The following is a 16698-nucleotide window of genomic DNA, read 5'->3' on the forward strand; positions in this document are numbered from 1 at the left end:
AAACTGTTGTAATGTGACTTTATTCTAGGTCCTTTAATTTTAGACGTTTCATTCTATTCCATAATGTTGTTTTGTTTTGTTTTGTTTTGTTTTTGGGTCCGGTCGTGGGGCCTGAACTCTGGGCCTGGGCACTGTCCCTCAGCTCTTCAGCTCAAGGCTAGCACTCTACCACTTGAGCCACAGCTCCACTTCCGGCTTTTTTCTTTTTGCTTATGTGGTGCTGAGGAATCGAACCCAGGGCCTCATGCATGCAAGGCAAGCTCTCTACCACTGAACCACCTTCCCAGCCCCAAATGTTGGTCTGGGGTGGGTCGCCCCTTCTTTTTAGCCGTGCCTCTCCATCATTCATGGCCTGAGCTTTTCTCGTTTGTTTTTCTGATACTTGGAGAAAGACTTTTTAGTCTATGCAGAAAAAACTTCGAAGCTAACTCAAAAAGATGAGAATAGAATGTAGTTTAAGGAAATATAGCTTACATCTTCACTGACTGTGTATAACAAAGTAAAGCAATCCAAGGTTTTTAAGGAAACTGCTTTGTAAACTCTCAGAAAGACATTCATGGTGTTGGAGGCATGGCTCAGTTGGTAGAATGCTAGCCAATGAGCGAAAATGTCAGCTAGTGAATTTGAGTACCAGGTCCGACCTAAAAGAAAAAAAAAAGGAATTCGTTTGAGGCAATAAAAAAAATTATATCTCAAAGTGGGGATAAAGGGAGAAATGAAATCTATATAGCTCTTATTGCCTTTGCATATTTTGACTATTTGGACTTCCATAATAAACTATTATATCTTTCTAAAATTATTTTTAATAGGGAGAAATTTGGAAAAGATGTGTGTGTGTGTGTGTGTGTGTGTGTGTGTGTGTGCTGGTTCTGGTGCTTAAACTTAGAGAATGGGTTCTGTACCTGAGCTTTTTGTTAAAGGCTAGTGCTTTACCACTTGAGCCACAGTTCCACTTCTAGTTTGCTTTTGGCTTTTTTTTGTTGTTTTTTGGGTGTTTTGGTGGTTAATTGGAGATAAGAAGCTCATAGCCTTTCCCGTCTAGACTGGCTTAGAACTGCAATCTTCAGATCTCAGCCTCCTGAATACCTAGGATTATAGGTGTGATCCACTGGCACCAGGTTCTTGGGAAGATTTTTTACAGTATATTTTCTACTAGAGAGAGGGAAACAGGAAGATAGCAAGTCTGAGACTAGCAATGGGCAACATAGATAGACCCTGTCTAACAAAACAAAACACAGAGCATATTTTCTATCATCTCCTTTAGAGCAAAAAGATAATAAAGCAAAACCATATGGTAAAAACGTGGCATATAGTTTAGCTTCTCCTACAATCTGATGGTCTGTTGCAAAACCTACTATGTTTAAATCTATTTAATATTTTGGGGCAGTCAGAACTGATTGTTACATTGCCCATTATTAGAACTCTAGCAAAAAAAGGTAATTATATTTCAAGAAGTTTATCCCTAAACTCAACAAAGATCTTTATTTGTAACCAGGCATTGTGATGCAGTCTTATACTCCTAGCACATGGAAGCTGGGATATGAGAGTCACATGTTCAAGGCCAGCCTGGCTACATAGTGAGAACCAGTTATTTAAAAAGCAAATTTAAAAAATGTGGGTTTTTTTTAAGTAGAGTCTCTCTATGTCATAAGGAGTCTTTTATCATTTACAAGGCATATTCTCCTATGTTAGTGTATTTGTGTACGTAATATCCTGAAATCCCCAAAATGATCTTTAAAGTCCAAATTGGTCCTATTCATACTTTCTAGTATGGAAAGTTAAAGGACTTGCTCAAGTCCATATGTCCAATAAGTAGAAGATTCCAGGACATGTCAGGAAAATTACAAATAATCTGGTAATGTACAGAGCTGTTACAATGCATGAACATAGTGCTGAGCAGTAACTACCTAATCATGGATCTGATAGAACATTAGAAAAGTATATTTACTGGGGCCAGGAATGTGGCTTAGTGTTAGAATGCTTGCCTAGCATGCATAACACCCTGTGTTTCTTTGGTATTACATAAACAAAAAATAAATTAAAAAAAATAACATTAAATTAGTCTTTTAAAAAAAGCATCCTTATAGGGCTGGGAAGGTTGTTCAGTGGTAGAGTGTTTGCCTCACATGCATGAGGCCCTGGGTTCGATTCCTCAGCACCACATAAACAGAAAAGGCCAGAAGTGGCACTAGCTGAAGAGCTCAGGGACAGAGCCCAGGCCTAGAGTTCAAGCCCCATGACCAACAACAACAACAAAAAATATACTTACACTTTACACATGACTAAATTTTTATAGGCTTGGTTTGAAAATCTGCCTAAATTTAGACAATACTGTATGCGTGTTATTTGATTAAATAATTTGAGAAGCCAAAGTAAACTCAGAATAGAAAAACTACATTTAGATCTGTCTCTAATAATAAGCAGTATGCTTTCTAACCTTGTTTTACCTTGGGACAGCTAAATTACACAGAGGACTGGTGTCTGCCACAAATACTAAAGATAATTTTTTCCAATTTTCAATACCCAATGATTTAAGAGTGAAATAGCTCTAACCTTGAATTTGCTCACAAATTTTGGGTATGCCCTAGACATAACATTTATGCTATAATTTCCTATCATTTTGGCTCAAAGAAAAGAAATTTGTAAGGGCCATGCCTTATTGAGCTACCATGGTCAAATATTTATTTAAAAGAATGTATTGATTTACAGATTAAAACTGACTGCATATGAACTCTTCTTTCTAGTGACATTCTTATTTAAGATATTGATTAAAGACTTTTCATGCAGAAAGCATTTTTCTTGTCAGTTCACTTATGCTGGCTTTTGTAATAAGCTAATTTGATTTCCTTTTTTAACCTTTGTTTGATTAGAGGAACAGACATTTGCATTAAAATTCAGGAGAGATGAAGTCTATCATCGATCTTGACTTCCTTATGGACCTCTTGTACTCAGCAAAAGATGATTTAGAGAATGTCAAGAGTCTTGGAACAACTATAATGAGATAGGGGGAAAAATCACTTCAGACTTATAAACCAGTGAGGGCTTATTTGACAGAAAGGGCAATTGCGTTTGGTAAGATACATTTTAAAGAAATCAAATTCAGGAAGTTTAATTTTGTTCTTAGGCCAAGTCATTAAAAGATCTACTAGATAAGCTGCCATTAATAAAATACTTGCCAGTTAAACCAAAACTTTTCAAAACAGCTGAAGAGATTCAACAAAATATGTACATTATTATCCACCAGAAAGCTTATTATTATAAAAGACTAGAAGGTAAATACTCGTATTTTTATAAACATATTTCTAGCAAAATATTAACCTCACACAAGTTTGTGATTTAATCCTTTATTACTTTCTCTGAGAGTTGTGGGGATAAAACTCACAGTGGCTCAAGTCTTCCCTGAATGTAGGAAGAATTAATCCTCATTTACAATAGAACTCAAAGCTATTTGCAAATCCTTACATTTGTCTTGGCCTCTGAGCCCTTTTCTGAGAAAGAAACCAATGTCTCTTGTGACCTCAATAACTTAGATCCATTACTCATTTTTATAATCATTCTCAAAGATCTTTATTTGTAGCTAGGCATTGTGGCACAAAACCGTAATCTCACCAGTAGGAAGGCTGAGGCACGGAGATCATGTATATGAGGCCAGCCTGGCCTACAAAGTGAGAACTTGTCTCAAAAGGATATCACAGAAAAATATCTGCAGCTATATTCGCAACATAAACGTCTATAGAGAAAAATTATATATATATATTATATAATGCACACATGTACGTATGCATGCACATCCATGTATGCATGGCAGATATTTATACTATATGCTAAGCAAGTGTTCTTCCACTGAGCTTCATCTGTAATAGCATAAATATATAAAATTAGATATACATAGCTGGACACTGATTGCTCATGCCTACAACCTTAGCTATTCAAGAGGCTAAGATCTAAGAATCTCAGTTCAAAGCCAGCTCTGGGCAGGAAAGTCTGTGAGACTCTTATCTCGAATTAACTACCAAAAAGCCAGAAGTAAAGCTGTGACTCAAGTGGTAGAGTGCTAGCCTTGAGCAAAAAAGCACTCAGAGATAGGGCCTAGACCCTGAGTTCAAGCACCACGATTGGCACAAAGAAAAAAAAAATGTATATATATATATATATATATATATATATATATGTATGTATAAACGCACACCTACATACACACAAACATACAATGTAGTCAAAACCATACTGCAACTTGTTAAATATAGAAATCTAGATTTAAAGATGAGCAATCTTTCTCAGAACAATGAATAATGAAAAAGTTACTCTTAGTAAATATATTCCATGCTATATCCAGAAAAAACAAGAAATTAGCAATAGCTTGTTGCTTCTTAAAATTCTTCCAAGTGACCTAGAGCCATGAGAATTTATTAATTTGAGTTGAGAGAAATTGTTCGATCATCCTGGGACTCAGGAATCGCACAAACAATTATTTGGGAAAATGTTATCAATGTTTCTTTTTGTCATCATTTTTTGTTTCTCACTATCACATGGGTCACCTTGAAAAAATTCAGAGAATGTTAACAAAAGGAATGGCTGGTTCATCTGATATGTTTCCAGTATGTCCTAAACATTTAGTGCATCATTAGCGTGTTTATTTTAGGTGCTCAGGTCCGCTTGAATAAAAAATGGCATTTCCAATAAGACTCCTTAGAAAATGGAAGGAGATGCCACTTGCAGAAAAAATGACACAAAAATCATTTTGAGATAAATATTGTTTATGGCAGCAGGCCTCCAGAAAGAGAGATGCAAGTACAATATCCAAGAGATGTGGTTGAAGAATTGAAGAGAAGTATTTTCATATGTCCCACATGAAAAAACCATGAAGTGTACTTTCACATCATGAGTGAAAAGTATCTACGTTATGTTTTATATTATGTTTAAATCTATATACAATACATCCCAAGGATAATAACATATTTACTTATTTCTAAAGCAATTTAATCAGTGGAGACATTTATTTGATTTGGACTTTAACTTAAGAAGTAATCTGGTAGGCTTCGGCGAGCATTGTTGCTCCAGTGTGGTGCTGGGGAGAACAGAGCAGGTCTATACCTGGGAAATCCACCAGGTATAATATATAAATATAAATCCATCAGCGTCACAGGCTGACATGCTGGAAACATGGTTTCTTCAGTCTTCCATTGCCCTTCATAAACAGGATTCCTTATTGCACAACACAAAGATTTTACTAGACTATTTTATGAACACTTTACCCCTAACTGCCAGGATGTTCAAATTGGTTTTAAACCAACAGGAGCATAGCTGGGTTCTAGTGGCTACACCTATGATCCTACTCAGGAGACTGAGGATTGAAATTCAAAGCTAGCTTGGATGGGAAAGTCCATGAGACTCTTTTTTTTTTTTTTTGGTTGTTGTTGGTGGTGGTGGTGGTCTTGGGCCTGAACTCTGGGCCTGGGTGCTGTTCCTCAGCTCTTCAGCTCAAGGCTAACACTTTAGCACTTGAGCCAAGCACCACTTCCAGCTTTTTCTGCTTATGTGGTGCTGAGGAATCGAACCCAGGGCCTCATGCATGTAACGCAAGCACTCTATCTCTGAGCCACCTTCCCAGCCTAGAGAGACTCTTATCTCCAATTAACTACCAAGGGGGGAAAAATGTTGGAAATGGAGTTGTTGGCTCAAGTAGTAGAATGCTTTCAGTTAAAAAAAAAAAAAAAAAAAAAAAAAAAAGCTCAGGAACAAACACTCAGGCCCTGAGTTCAAGCCAAGGACCAAGCTACCTCTACCCTAAAACACACACAAACCAGAATCTTTATGGCAGATGGACTTGAGGTTTAAAGACCCAATTTTCCATGCTCTTCATTTTCCCTGTGGTCTCTGAAGTTCTGCTGATTGGTAAGTACCTCATGGCTATTCCTGTCTCCACCAGCTCCTCCTTACTCAAAGCCAATAATAATTGCCAAGTATGACTAATATCATGTGGAAGGTCACAAAATTCACTGTGAATTTTCATTCCAGCTCCAAATGTTTTCAAGGTTAATAGATTGATTTTGAGCCTACATATGATGCATTTATAAAATGGAAGAAAAGAAAAAAATTGGCATCATCAATTTTGGATAGTCTTAAATGATTTATTTGTTACATTTGGATTGGAGCCATGAAATTCATTTGATATATATCACATAGTTATATTCTAACCCAGACCCTGGAAAATAAATTAATGGTACATTTTAACATTACACAATCCCTCCCTTCCCTCTCCCTATCTCCCCTTCTTCCCTTTTCCTCTCCCTCTCCCTTTCCCCTACTTTCTCTCCCCACTCCCCTCCCCACTTTCCCTGCTTCCCTTTCCCTCCTCTCCCTCTTCCCCACTTCCTCCCCCACTACCATAATGAGCATTAGGACTTATCACTTATTGACTCTTACAGTTCAGGGATACCACCTTTATAAAATGAGGCCTAGCTACTTCCAAACACTGACACAGCAATAAATTCAGTTCAAGCTACAGCCCTAGGAGATATGTCTGCAGATCATATCCTCTGTCTTCATACCTAAAGGAAGGACAAATGAAATTCCTAGCCCAGTGCTCGCTCTTTCTTTCTTCCTTCCTTCCTTTCTTCCTTCCTTCCTTCCTTTCTTTCTTCCTTCCTTCCTTCCTTTCTTCCTTCCTTCCTTCCTTCCTTCCTTCCTTCCTTCCTTCCTTCCTTCCTTCCTTCCTTTCTTTCTTTCTTTCTTTCTTTCTTTCTTTCTTTCTTCTTTCTTTCTTTCTTTCTTTCTTTCTTTCTTTTTGTTGTTGTTGTCATTGCTCGTCCTGGGGATTGAACTCTGGGCCTGGACACTGTCACTGAGCTTTTTTTTTTTTTTTGTCAGTCATGGGGCTTGAACTCTGGGCCTAGGTACTGTCCCTCAGCTATTTCAGCTTGAGGCTAGTGCTCTATCAGTTGAGCTACAGCGCCACTTCCAGTTTTCTGGTGGTTTATTGGAGAGAAGAGTTCCACGGACTTTCGTGCCTGGGCTGGCTTTGAACGATGATCCTCAGATCTCAGCCTCCTGAATAGCTAGGATTACAGGTGTGAGCCACCAGTGCCTGGCTGGTCCCTGCTTTTTGTGCACAAGGCTACAACACTACATTTGTGCCACAGCTTTACTTCCAACCTATTTCTTTCTTTCTTTTTTTTTTTTTTGGTGGCTAACAATATCTCAAATTTTAAACGTCTCATGGACTTTTCTTTCTGAGCTTCTGGCTTCAAACTGTGATCCTCAGATTTCAGCCTCCTGAGTATCTAGGATCACAGGCATGAACCATTTGCTCACAGCTTCTGGTCTCTTTTCTACAGACTTTTGAGGTTCTGCTCCAGTTTGTAGCCATTCCCTGGTTTTCCCCACACCCTCAATTAGACTTGAAGAAGAGACTCTGGGGATTGCAGAGAGCTGTACCATGAGCCTCTGGTCAGATCTTGCCCAATGCCTATTTGGGGTTTGGTGTCTCATTTTTCAACTCTAATTTGATAAGACTGGGACCTCTGGCTTCTGAGGGCTTAATTGGGGCTTAATCTAAGGGTCTAACAAATCTGTCTTTAATTAAAGGTTGGCCCAGATTTGCCAGAATCTGGTCTGCCAAATAGAAAGGTAGCATTTCCTGGGTGAGTTCTCTAAGCCTCACAAGATTGTGGGCTTCTTGATAAACAAGTCACCAGCTCATCCTTCTTTATTACATATGACCTAGATTGCTAACATTTCCCTGTCTACATCGCGTATATTTTCTTGCTCTTCTCATCTAACTTCCTGATTGATTAACCCAACCTGCATTATATGTTTGTCTTTTTCCAAAAGTTTCCTTCCCCTGATATATAGATTTCTCTTCAACCCTACTGTCTGCTTTTTGAGGGTTTTTTTAAATTTTTATTTATTTATTATTGTCAAAATACCATACAGAGGGGTTACAATTAGATGGGCAAGATAATAAATACATTTCTTATCAAGCCTTGTAGCCTCCTCCTTTGTTTCCCCTTCCCATCCCTTCCCATCCTCCTCCCCCCACCCAATCCTCCCCCCCCCTCCTCCGCCCCACCAAAGTTGTAAAGTTCGTTTTCGACATGAGGTTTTCTATCTGTTGTACTGTCTGCCTCTGTACTATTCTCTAAAATAATCTGAGGCACACAGCAAGGACTTGAAGTGTTCCTAAAAAGGCTTTCTGTTATAGGCCTGAAGCTTTTGGTACTACTGGAAGGCTCTCCTCTACTCAAATCCCACCAATATAGTCTCCATTCCCATCTCCTCATAGAATGTTTTGAGGGCTAGAGGCATGGTTTACATAGTGGATGCTTAACCTCGCACTTAACCTAAGTTCAAATTCCAGTACCACCAACAAAGACTGCTGTAGTAGAGCTGAATAGAAGCTAAAAACAGTCTGCACTTGATCATGTTCCACCTATCATCTCCTAGTTTTTCAGCTTTGAAAGACTTGTTTTCCCAACAACGACAAGTTCCAGAATGGGGTAAACTAGAATCTTATCCTTTGGTACTAGTATTTGACTACTTCTTAACCTCTCCTGCATTTTAGGTTTAGTCTCCCTTGCCCTGAATATTTCAAGATGCATCCCCAGAATTCTTTAAGGTTGTCCCTTTTTAACTATCCAATATCTTCCAAGCTCTGTAATACCTGGCAAAGAGATTGGGCCACAGCTTCCTGCTGCCCACACTAAGCATTTCTACAGACACTGCTGCACTGAAAAGCCTGTCACTTCTGAAACATCTATTGAGCATACTCCCTGCTTACTCTGAAGACTGTCATGGCCAGTAACAATCACCTCACTGGGTAGGGACCCTAAGTCTTGTTCCTTGTGTTCCTGATCTCTTATGAGAGCTTAAAAAAATCAGTCTTCTCATTGCCTTACTCATGTAACTGTAAGCCCTCTGTATGGCATCTTTGCAATATAATAAAATTTGTTTTCCTGGGATATGAAAAAGGCAGCCACAACCAAAAAAAAGTGAGGCATTGGTAGCTCATGCTTGTAATCCTAGCTATTCAGGAGGCTGAAATCTGTTTGAAGCCAGCTCAAGCAGACAAATCTCCAATTAACCAGCAAAAAAGCCAGAAGTACAGGTATGGGTCAAGTGGTAGAGCACCAGCCTTGAGAAAGACAAAATGTAAAAACTAAGCAAGAGTGTGAGGTCCTGAGTTCAAGCCCTAGTTCTGGAGTGTGTGCGCACGTGCACATGACACACACACACACACACACACACACACACACACACACACACACATCCTAAAAATGACAAGTTCAAAATCTAGTAAGCCTTTATTGTTAATTGTTAGATTAAAATTGTAACCCTAACCACTTCTTGCTTTGATTTGGGGTTGCTTTCGGAAGTTTCAAGTCTCTCCAGCAAGCAGACATGGACAGACCACTTTCTATGAGGTCATCTGTCATACTGTCCTTCCAGGACTGGCTTAGCTTAGCAGCAAGCTGTACCTCTGCTTCCAGTCCTTTCACTTGTTGCAGCATCTACAACTCTGCTGAACACACACACACACAGAAATCAATTCAAACCAATGGGCCACGAACATCATTTGCTTACACCTCCAATCCTAACTTCTCAGAAGGCTGAGATCTCTGAGAATCACAGTTCAAAGCCATCCCTGGCAGCAAACTACATGAGACTCTTATCTCCAGATAATCACCAAAAAGATGAAAGTGAAGCTATGGCTCAAGGGGTAGAGAGAAGACCTTAAGAAAGAAAAAAAAGTTTATGGGCAGATCTCAAGCCCTGAGTTCAAGCCCCAGCACTGGCACAAAAAAACAAAAGTCTAACAATGGACTGATTGTTATAGATAGTAATATAAATCATTGCATTAAGTTGAATCTGTATCATAAGCCTTGTTGTTTTGTTCCATCCCTGGGACTTGAGCTCCATGACCTGGGAGCTATCTTTGAGCTTTTGTGCTCAAGGCTAGCACTCTACCACTTGAGCCACACCTCTATTTCCAGGTTTGGGGTGATTAATTGGAGATAAGAGTCTCAGGGACTTTACAGTATGGGCTGGCTTCAGATTGTGATTCTCAGATCTCAACCCTGTGAGCTAGTAGCTAGAATTACAGGAGTAAGCCACCAGTGCTCAGCTGCATCATAGAATTTTTGAATCATAGAATTTTGAATCCTGTTCTAAAATAATATCTATTATTAAAACCCACAGATAGGAGAATTAATACAAGTAAGTTTAAATAACCAGCCCAGAGAAGATTACACTTTGTTAAACTGTAAGAAAAACAAGCAAACACGAAGAATCTTGCATGTTGCCATTTAAACTACAAACATTGAAATGCTTCCAAACCATAGAAGGAGGAGGCAGCACAAAGGAATCTAACTCAGAATGAGTGTGGAAGTGCACACTTGTAATACAGATATGCCAGGGGCCTAAGTAGGAGGATCACAATCTAAAGCTCGCCCAAGGCTAGCTTTATTTGAAGGGGAAAAAAAAGGCTGGAGGTGTGAGGTCCTGAGTTAAGCCCCAGTAGTGCTCTCCCCCACCCCAATGTCTAGCTCCCAATAAAATCTGAAGGCCACAAGCAGTCTGGTGGCCTAAGAATAAATACAGTCTCAGTGCCATGCTGCTAGGGATCCAACCTGTCTCCACTGTAGACATCTACCATCCCTAATCATCCCTGACCTGACCTGACAAGTGACAACATCCTGGAGGCATGGCCCATCTGAAAATGAAATGGAAGCAGGGATTATGAAAGTCAAATTAGAGGAGGAGAGGGGAAGTTACAGGAAGGTGCAAATAAAGGAAAGAAAGTGAAAGGACCCTTCACATCCATCCCAGGAGACCACATGGAGGCAAGCAGGCACAGGAGAAAGATTATTATAAGGTTTATTAGAGGGGCCATATTTTCCCAGGAGAAAGACCACATGGTATCTGTCCTTATCCAGGTAGCAGGAGAGTCTGGGGGCAGGAAGTGAGGTAGGTGGGAGCTCAGTTGGATCTAGGCAGAGAGAGGGAGTGGCCAGCTGTGTGGCAGGAACTCCAGGGCTGGGAGGAGCTCAGGTCTAGGTGAAGCTGAGGACCAAAGGTGGGCTTGATACTTACAGAAAGAAAACCACTGTGCTTTCAGATCAATCCTGTGGTTTGGTTTCCTTATGCACAATGACTTGACTTGGTTAAAGGTTTTATGTTGTTGTTGTTGTTTTTAATCATAACACCTTATACAAACACATATCCACACAAAGGCTACACACAGGTTCACACAGAGTTTCAAAACTGAAAATGTTATGACAAAGAAGGTTTCCATTTCACATGGTTGCTATTTTCCTGTGGTATAGTTGGAGCCAGAACTCCACAAAACTGACTTTCCAGACCATATGACATACAGACTACATATAGTGGAAGACCAGCATTGGAAGTGGCAGGGGAGAAGAATCAAATTCAATTTCTTTACTTCACAGATGAAGAAACTGAAGCTGCAAGATGTGAAATCATTTGTCAAAGTCAGAACACTGCTCAACGGTAGACCTGGTCTCTAACATAACTGGTCTTTCTACTTTGAAGAGCCCTCATTTGCCTTCTGACCTTGATGTGTTTAGCAGATGACTTGCAAACAACCCACTTGCTCGGGTGTAAGAATCACTTTTTGTATGATACATTAACTCCACAGTTGAATGATTTGAAAAGAAGTTAATTCATACTTTCCTTATTAACCAGGGCCCCACACTTGCATTTGAGGATCTCTATCTGACTGTACGTCCCTGTGCCCCACCCCTATCCTTTACTCTCATTTTTTATCAAAGGATCATTTCAGCAGCTTGATGGTTTAGTAGCTTTAAGCTATTGTCAGAAAGCACATGAAAAGCATTGGGGGGAAAACCCCATTACCAGAATTCAAGTAAAAGTACAGCTTTGTGTCACTGTGGGCTAGTCCTGTTAAATTACATGCCTGTTGCTTTCTGCTGTTTAATTTCATAAGATCATGCTTCTGTCACTCACCTTGGGCAGAAACTTATGGAGACAATACAGAATCTTGGCAGAAACGGAAGAGAAACTATTGCTAAGGGCCGGGGGGGGGGGGGGGGGCAATGGATGTAGCTGACAAATTACAGGGTTGCCTATTCAGTCATGAGAATGGAAACAAGTCAGTGAATCAATGTAGGAAAGGATATTTAATAGGATGGGAGAAGTCACTTTAACACATTTCTGCTGTAGTTGAATGCACTGGTGCCAATCATTCACCGTCTGGATCCACTATCCAGGCAGAAAATGATCTCATCTCTTATTCTTTAAGGGTTAGAACCGCAGAACAGGGGCTATTTTTAACAGTCCTGGGAGCAATCACCATGACATTGACTGCTAGGAACGTTTGTCTTAGAAGATCTGGCCCAAGGCACTGGGGAAATTAGAGCCAGGAGAGAGGGACCCAGAGTGATTGTGAGCCTGTATAACACAAACACCTGAAATAAAGACTGCATAAATTTTTTTAAGTCTTTTAAAAAAGGTGAACTCTTTTCACTCTGAAAGTTACTAAGCTTTGAGTCATAAATGCCAAGCTATGAGGAAGAGACTCTGCCAATGATTTTTATTGCAATCCATTATGGGAATGGAAAACTTTCTTTTGAACTGTTAGCTGTCTGTGTTGGGTTTGGGAAAGTGGAAACTCAGACCCCTTTATTGGGAAGGAAATTCTCAGAACTCAGAGCTCTGCACACTCCCTGTGGAAAGGCACTCTTTGTACACAGAAATGAAATGTTAACGAAAGTTTGTGTCTTTCTTGAACATATCCAAAACGTTACAGCTCTTCAAAATAAATCGGTAGGGCTGGGAAGGTGTCTCAGTGGTAGAGCGCTTACCTTGCATACATGAGGCCCTGGGTTCGATTCCTCAGCACCACATAAGCAGAAAAATAAGCCGGAAGTGGTGCTATGGCTCAAGTGGTAGAGCGCTAGCCTTGAGCTGAAGAGCTGAGGGACAGCGCCCAGGCCCAGAGTTCAGGCCCCACGACCGGACCCAAACAAACAAAACAAAACAAAACATTGGTAGGAATTGCACTGGACCTCATTATGCTCTGTTTTATCTTTTCTTATGCATTGAGACTACAAGATACTGTGAAGAGGGCTCAGATAACACATCATCATGACACTCCTGGCCTCTGGAAGGTGTTGCTTATGATTTCTTTTAACATTGATGTTTCTCCAGAGATGAATGTCCACTGAACCAGCAAAAGACCAGAAGTGGTGCTGAAACTCAAGGGTAGAGAGCCAGCCTTGAGCAAAAAGCTAAGGGACAGTACCCAGGCCCTGAATTCAAGCCCCAGTACCAGCGCTATTATAAGAATGATTACAGTTTGTATAGTTATATAATAATATATTATATTTACATATTTTTATAATTTATACATTATATAAAATATAATGGTTTTATAATAAACAATAAATAGAATTTTGAATAAAATATAAAGTATGTAAAATATATAAAATATTTTAAAATATATTTTAGTTATATGATATAAAATATTTAAGGATAATTCTTATAAAACATATAGAAATATGAAAACATAATTTTATGAAATAATAATATAATTTTACATAATTTCAATATATTCTATATCATAATATATTATATAATATATAATACTATGATATTGTAATACAATAATAATATAATTATACTATATTATTGTATAATGATTATATTGTCAATACAATACATAATAATTATATAATTTGTTATTATTATAACATTCATAAGACTACTAACTATCTCTTCTTCCCACTACTAGCATTTTACAGAACAAGGAAAGAGATATCCAGGAAAACTTCATGAAGAAAAAGAAAACAAGGAAAGGAAAACAAATGAAAAAGACACACCGTAGTAAGTGTTAGGGAAAAGGATGGATTGGAAAACACGAGGAGATTGAAAGCAGGCAGAAACACCAACCTCAACAGACCAGATCAACTTTAAGGAAAGTTAAGCAAGGACACTATGGTGTCCTTGTGGAGAGTCAGGAGACACAGGTGATGGGCACAGGGGTGGAGGGACTTAAAAAACGTCATGGGTAGGGGGCAGTGTTGCAGGTAGCTGGAGGCTTCAAAGAGTTTCTCCAATTGAAGGTGCAGGTCTGGCTCCAGGAACCTATTGCTTGAGCAAGTCAGCTGCTTCAAGTAACTCAGGTACCAATCACCTTTGGGGGGAGGGGGAGCACGATTCTGGACTGGAGCATTTCAGGAAGGTTCCCCACGGGGGAGGGTTGTAAGGGGGCCAAGCCAGTGGAGCAATATGGACTTCTGAGAACAAATCAGTTTCCTATCAGTAAATTATAATAATTAATAACAACACACAGTAGTTCTCAGGAGCATAACAAAGGTGGTAATGAGCTGTGCCTGGAGGAGGAAGTTCAGGCAAAGCCACACCGAACAGAGACATCTGCACAAGCTCCTGCAGTAGAAGGGAAGGTGGGTGTTCAGTCAGGAAATGAGATTTGCAAAGGCCCAAAGCTGTGAACATATGTGACACAGTCGAAGAATCTCCAGGACTTCAATCCAAACAGAGTGTAAGGTGCATGGGGCAGGCAGGATAGTAAGCAGCAAGAACAGAGACTAGAAAGGTAGGTCAAGGCTGAACTGTGAAAGGCTCTTTGTGACATGCTGAGGGCAAAGCCTAGAGATACAGCTTTAATGACTGTACTCTTTACCACATGCAGACATCCCTCTTCTTACTTGCCAGGGGTTTTGCATCCAAAGGCCTTCTTAGTATGCTTTTCATACTCACTCATGTTTATTCCTGGGTACCCAGGAAAACTACATTACCCAGTTTCCAGTTACATGGAGCTTTCTGGTCTATGAAATATGAAAGCCATTCAGTGGGGAGCCTTCAGGCTCTAAAGTGACAGAGCCACTAAATAAAAGGATCATGGAAATCATCACATGGGAAGCTGGCCACTGCATCAGACTAACGCGAGTGAGAAAAACCTTTCTGTGCCATCAAGCTAAGAACTGGCAGTTTCTCATTAGAGTGGACTAGCCTGTCAACAAATTACCTTGTAATACAATTCGATGAGTGAGGACCTTATTGCAAAGATGCCATATCCCAGGGTGTGACCAAAACCAGGGTCTCAGAATGCCCAGAATGAGATTCAATACCCTAGACGCTCCCTAACTCATTGTCAGCCTGTATTCTGTAGTTCTTTCATCCTCCCAGCCCTGTCTAGCCCTGATTCAGGCAGTAAGAACCAGGGGTATGAAGCCAGATCTCCAGAGAGAGTTCCTCTGTGTCAGGGAACACGCAGCTCCTGCTCCCATCAAAACTAAATGTAAATCCTAACAACTCCAGTGACTGAGTTCCAGAAGATTGAGATTTGAAGCCAGCCTAAGTAGAAAATTTCTGCAAGACTCCAAAAGTAACCAGCAAAATCTGAACTACAGATGTGGCTCAAGTGGGAGGACACCAGTCAAGCAAGACAAGCAAGCACAACGCCCTGCGTTCAAAGACTGAAAAAACAGATGATAGATGATAGATAGACAGACAGACAGACGGACAGACAGACAGACAGACAGATAGATAGATGAAAACATACATACATACATACATACATACATGCATACATACATACATACATACATACACAATCAAAATTCTCCCATAAATGTCTTTGGGGATTTCCTTCCAGTATTCAGAATTCAGGACCCTAGGGGGGGAAATAAGTAGAAAGTAAGCATGCCTTTAATCCTAGTTATTTGGGAGGAAAAGACAGAAAGGCTGCAGTTCAAGGCTAACTCCAGCAAAAGTCAGCAAAACCCTAAGTCAAAAATCAAGCCAGAGCCAGGTACTAGTGGCTCTTGCCTGTAATCTTATCTAGTTCGGAGACAGAGCTAGGAAAATAATGGTTCAAATCCCCCTCAGGCAGGTCTGTGAGTCTCTTATCTCCAATTAATCACCAAAACAAAGCCAAAAGTGGATTTGTAGTTCAAGTAGAGAGCTAGCACCTAAGCTCAAAGACAGCGAGGAGGCCCAGAATTGAAACCTCGGGACTATTACAAAAAATAAATAAAAAAAATAGTGCTCGCTTCGGCAGCACATACACTAAAATTGGAACGATACAGAGAAGATTAGCATGGCCCCTGCGCAAGGATGACACGCAAATTCGTGAAGCATTCCATATTTTTGTGATTATTTCTAACACATTTATAAGAAGACTCCACGATATCACCCCTGCTTTCACTGTATTTGATGTTGGTATAATTTGTGGACAGGAAGGGAAAAAACAAATCGTTTAAATAGGGATACAAGTGGACCCATTGCAACAACAAGATGTACAAGTCATTATGTCGAAAAATGAACGTTACAACTTTGGCGGGGGGGGGGGGGTTGAATGAGGTGGGGGACATAGGAAGGGGGGGGTTGAATGAGGTGGGGGACATAGGAAGGGATAGGAAGGGGAAACAAAGGAGGAGGCAACAATGCTTGATAAGAAATGTACTCATTATCTTGCCCATGTAATTGTAACTCCTCTGTATGGTATTTTCACAAAGAAAGAAGGAAAGAGAGAGAGAGAGAAGGAAGAAACAAAGAAAGAAAGAAAGAAGGAAGGTAGGAAGGAAGGAAAGAAAGAAAGAAAGAAAGAAAGAAAGAAAGAAAGAAAGAAAGAAAGAAAGAAAGAAAGAAAGAAAGAAAGAAAGAAAGAAAGAAAGAAAGAAAGAAAGAAAGAAT

At 39.8% G+C, this 16698-nt stretch overlaps 1 non-coding gene across 1 annotated transcript; it reads left to right on the plus strand.

Annotated features, from left to right (window-relative positions):
* Positions 1–16047: 16047 nt before the first annotated feature.
* On the plus strand, positions 16048–16154 carry LOC122113347. The gene has a single exon (XR_006148426.1). It is a non-coding gene; the product is annotated as a U6 spliceosomal RNA (small nuclear RNA).
* The last annotated feature ends 544 nt before the right edge of the window (positions 16155–16698 follow it).

Source organism: Dipodomys spectabilis, unplaced genomic scaffold, assembly GCF_019054845.1.
Source record: "Dipodomys spectabilis isolate Male_0828 unplaced genomic scaffold, ASM1905484v1 ptg000096l, whole genome shotgun sequence".
Lineage (NCBI taxonomy): Eukaryota > Metazoa > Chordata > Mammalia > Rodentia > Heteromyidae > Dipodomys > Dipodomys spectabilis.